At 52.3% G+C, this 5,000-nt stretch overlaps 1 protein-coding gene across 1 annotated transcript in view; it reads left to right on the top strand.

Moving 5' to 3' along the window:
• LOC310809240 (cAMP-dependent protein kinase type I-beta regulatory subunit-like) overlaps nt 1-5,000 on the top strand; it is a 39,994-nt gene that overhangs the window by 20,131 nt on the left and 14,863 nt on the right. The window lies entirely within an intron of this gene.

Genomic DNA, 5,000 nt, shown 5'->3' with positions numbered 1-5,000 from the left:
GTGGGCACAAGGGGGGGGGGGGGGGCTGATTGGCGGTGCCTACTCACTGTCCTGTGTGTGTATGCACTCTGTTGTCGTCGATCACCATGGTAACCTGAAACAAGAGGCGTACAGTACATGTCACCAATGTAAAGTGTGTTAAGGGCGGGGGTGGGATTATGTTACTCGGAGCGCAGCGATTCGCCACGGCTCTCAGAGAGAGGGGTCTGTGTGAGATGTCACAAACACAAAACTACAGAGACAGAGACAGAGAGAGAATGAGAGAGAGAGAGAGAGGGAGATCCCCTATCCACCCAATGCCCCTCCTCTCTCCATTCTTCCACCCAGTTCCTTCCTCCTACTCTACCCCTCTACCCCCATCCCTTCCTCTCCATATCTTCTCCACCCCTCCATCCCTTCTTCATCCCTCCATCCCCTCCCCTAATCTCCAGCAGGGCTGCGCCCGGGCATCTAGAGAGAGCGCGAAGGTCTGTGGGAAAGCCTTTCAGGTGGCACCCTGCTCTCTGAGACTGCAGCCGGAATACTGTTTCATTGGCGGAGAGAATCCATTAGCTGTGTCCCAGGCCCCGTGGAGGGGGGAAAAAACCCTGAGCTTTTCAGCCGCTTAAAGCCCTCCCCCGGACCAAACCCAAAACACACTTTTTTTTCCGCTCTTTCGTCAGTTGACAATTTACCGCGCTCCCTTGGCACCAGGCCTTCCAGTCTCTGATTGCACGTCAGTGTTGTTGCAGCGCCCGGAGAGGAACATGCGATATGGGGGTGCAGACAGACAGACAGACAGACAGACAGACAGATAGACATACGGCCCTGTAGAACTCCTCCTGTACTTGGGTGGCTGATGTCTGGAGGATTAAGGGTACATTGGAGAAAAATGTGGCACTAGACCATAAAGTGCTTGTTTTTAAATGTATAAAAAGGCTTCTTGGCATGGCTCTGAAAAAAGCTTAGACCGTGATTCATGATTGTGAATTGACTATATCATGGCTGGCTGTCATGTTCCTGCGCTGTGGCTGTCCTGACGGGGCGAGGCGGCGAGGCGGCGAGGCGGCGGCGGTTCACCGTAGATGAACTGGGCCAGACAACGGCCGTATTGTGCCGGACGTTGCCGGCTCGGGTGACCGAGCGGTGACCGCTCCGGACCGTGTGCGCTCAGCGGGACTCTGTAACTTGGCCGTAGCTACAATCGGCTGCAGCATCGGGGTCCAACAACTCCCTCTTCCAGCTGACGCGGGTCCCACTGCGGTCCCACTGCGGTCCCACTGCGGTCGTCATCGCGCCTTAAGCCCCTGTCAGACAGGCTCGTATCGACAGCGTGACAAATTGGTTCCTCTTGGATCCGGTTACGCCCGTTCAGGGAACACTGCTGTTGTTGTTTTTGGGGTATAGATATAAAACTAGACACATGGGGACAGTCTGCGAGGCTCAGAAAACGATTAGCCTAGCCTCACAGTAGACTGGATACACTCACTAAATCTAGTCCTCTCGCTTCCGATGGTCACTCATCACCGTCAACGATGGCTGGTGCGTGTAATCGCCATGTCATTACCACTGTTACACTTTTGTGTGATTCACAAGAGATTCATACATAAGCTAAGCGTGTCAAGTGGTGACGTACATCGGCAGATGGGCTCAGAGGCTCTGTGATGGTGGTGATGTCTTCTCACTCTGCCTCTCCGGCCTGCGTGCCGTTGATATTCCTGCAGATGGAGTGTCAATGACTGTTGGAGGACTCTGAAGCTGTTGCCAAGGCATATGGGCTCAGATTGGCTGAAAGCAGTGGGGTTGCAAGGTTGTTGCTATGGCGCATGGGGGTTCCCATTAGTTCAGGGTCACTCCGTGAGAGACTGTCATTGGCTGGTGTTGCTACCTGGTCTGTTTTTGGCTGGTTTGGTTGGAATTGGCAGTGTTGCTGGTCTGTGGGGCTATTATTGGTTGGTGTTGCTTGGGCTGTGTGTGTCTGTGTGTCTGTGTGTGTGTGTGTGTGTGTGTGTACTGTGTGTACTGTGTGTACTGTGTGTGTGTGTGTGTGTGTGTGTGTACTGTGTGTACTGTGTGTACTGTGTGTACTGTGTGTGCGTGCATGTGTGTGTGCGTGCGCGCGTGTGTGTGTGTGCCGGGCCGTGAGTGAGTGAGAGTGCCCTGGCAGACGGGAGGGAGCTGTGTTGAAGGAAACATCACCTATCATTACTCACTCAGCAGTTATGTAAGATGAACGCTGCAGATTTGTTCTTCCCATTATTAGTTGATTATGTTATCATCCTCTCTTTAATAATCCAGGGAGAAGAGCAATGACTGCTTCTTTGTTTTCTGACCGTGTCTCTCTCCACTGCCGGAGGGAGGGAGGGAGGGGGAACCGTGAAAAGTACACTTCCTCATGTTTATCTTTACCGATTCGATGCCTCTCTCTCTCTCTCTCTCTGTCTGTCTGTCTCATCCCACCTCCCGGAGTTTCAAATGCAGTGTCTGAACAATAGCTGGACTCGGCCAGCTTTGCACATGGCTGCGCAGAATAAGCGGGCTGTTTTTCTCAGACGTACTGTATCATCGTGATTGATATGGCTGTGTCTGATTCCACTCTGAGCTTTTCCGGGGGAGTTTTGACTCTCTCTCTCTCTCTCTCTCTCTTTCTGTACAAGTAGGAGAGGGTACTCTTTCTTACTTGAAGGGTACTCTTTCTTACTTGAACCCGACATACAACCATCAGCCCTATTGTTTCTGTCTTAAAAATGACTGGTTGGATAATGTTTCAAGAATACGCGAGACAGGAGAAAAATGATCCACCCGGCATTATGTATTGGGAGAACATTTGTCAAACTAATACAGTGGAGCTGAGTCCTTTGGAAGTGTTTGGCCCGTGCTTTGATCATGTCCTGTTTGCTTCGTGATTGTTCCGTTGGTTCTCGCTGTGAGCAATGCTGGGTCAAGTGTGTACATACTGTGTATTGTGTGTGTGTGTGTGTGTGTGTATGTGTACTGTGAGTGTATGTGTGTGCATGCCTGCGTGCGTGCGTGCTTGTGTGTGTATATGTGTGTGTGTGTGTGCATGCCTGCGTGCGTGTGTGTGTGTGTGTGTGTGTGTATATATATGTGTATGTGTGTGTGTGTGTACTGTGTATGTGTGTGTTAGAGAGTGAAAGAGAGGCAGTCATTGTCCTAGGCACAGACACAGGTGCCCTTTCGGAGCCAGCCCTGCTGCCTCTGTGCCACCTGAGCCCAGGTGGGACCCTGGGGGGATGTGGCACCTTCCCCCCCCCCCCCCCCTCTCTCCCCCATGCCCCTGCCCCCCCCACCGCCCTCCCCCTCCCCTCTCTCCTCCCCTCCCTCCCATTGGTGTATGTCCTCAATCACCTCCCTGTTCTCCCAGGCGGGGCTCAGGCTGGGTTTGCTCCTTGCTCCAGTGCTCTTTAAGGACAAGCCTGGGTCAGGTCGTTGGCTCTCCTGCCCAGTAGCACCTTTTCCACTCCGTCAGCTCCGCTCTTCTTCTCCTCTCTTTCCTTCTCTTTCTTCTCACCGCACTCTCCTTTCCTCCCTCCCTTCCTCTCCTTCCTCCCTCCCTCCCTTCCTCCCCTTCTCATCTCATCTTCTTCTGTTCTCATCTCTGTGATGACTGCAGACGCCCCGGAGTGACACAGAGGATGATGGGTATTTTGAGAGGAGGCAGGCAGGGTGGCGCTGACACGCACACACACACACACACACACACAACACATGCACGCACACACACAGACACACACACACACACACACACACACACACTAACACACGCACACACACATGCACACACACACACACACAACACATGCACGCACACACAGACACACACACACACACTAACACACACACACACACACTCACAGACACACACGTACACGCACTCAAACAGATACACACACACACGCTCACAGACACACACGTACACGCACGCACACAGATACACACACACGCTCACAGACACACGCACACATACACACACATTGTACACACACACAGTGCCATATTCCTTCTCTCTGGACTGAGTGGGTTTTCTCGGGGTGGGGTGGCATGGCCTTTGGAATGTAGGATAGACTCCCTCCTGGTCAGTCTGGTCCAGCTGGAGGATGAGAACCCAGATGAACACGTCAGCCAGCCAGACAGTCCATATTCCCTGGCAGAGGAGATGATTCCTGTTTACGATCTCAAATGCCTTTCTGCCTGTGAAAGTGTGTGTGTGTGTGTGTGTGTGTGTGTGTGTATTACACGCATGTGTTTGATGTCTTTTCCTCTCCCCCTGTCCTGAGTGTGTCTCACACTGTTGTTCTGTGACCTTGACTGGACTCACATGAACATTCCTGAGAAGACGTGCTGTAAGTCACACACACACACACACACACACACACACACACACACACACACACACACACGATAAGCCAGGAACAGCAGGAACATGCGTGTTTTCTGATGTTGTTGTGGAGAAACTCAGCATCAGTGCCTGTGTCCAGCTGTCTCAATATAGGTTATCTCTCTGCACTGAAACTATGAGCTCATTGTGCAGCCTGCGTTGCAGATTGCAGTGTTTTGCTTCATTGTAATAACGACCATATCTGATCTGATAAGATAATGTCAGGATGGATGGATAAGAGAAGGATCAGGTGCTCCTTAATGGGACGTTTGGCCAAATGGACAGGTGTGTGTGTGTGTGTGTGTGTGCGCGTGCGCCCGCCCTGCCTGCCTGCCTGCGTGTGTGGGTCTGTGTGTACGCGTGTATGTCCAGGTGCACTGATTGGGGGCAAATCTGGTCACCTATCGCATGAACACTTCCGCTGATACGGCCTGATAGAACCATTATCATGGGCTGTCCAAACAGCCGTGTGTGTGTGTGTTCGTTAGTGTGTTAGTTCCCCTGTGATACGGTTAGCGCTGCCTATCTGACTTCCTCCTGATGCGATAGGACCTGAGGCCCGAGATTACCCAACAGATGGGGTCATGTGGCACTTGAAGCAGTCTGGTGTGTGTGTGTGTGT

The sequence above is a fragment of the Argentina silus genome (genome assembly GCF_951799395.1).
Source record: "Argentina silus genome assembly, chromosome: 9".
In the NCBI taxonomy this organism is placed as follows: Eukaryota; Metazoa; Chordata; class Actinopteri; order Argentiniformes; family Argentinidae; genus Argentina; species Argentina silus.
The sequence above is the reverse complement of the archived record's forward strand: the minus strand, read 5'-3'. Positions and strand labels throughout refer to the sequence as shown.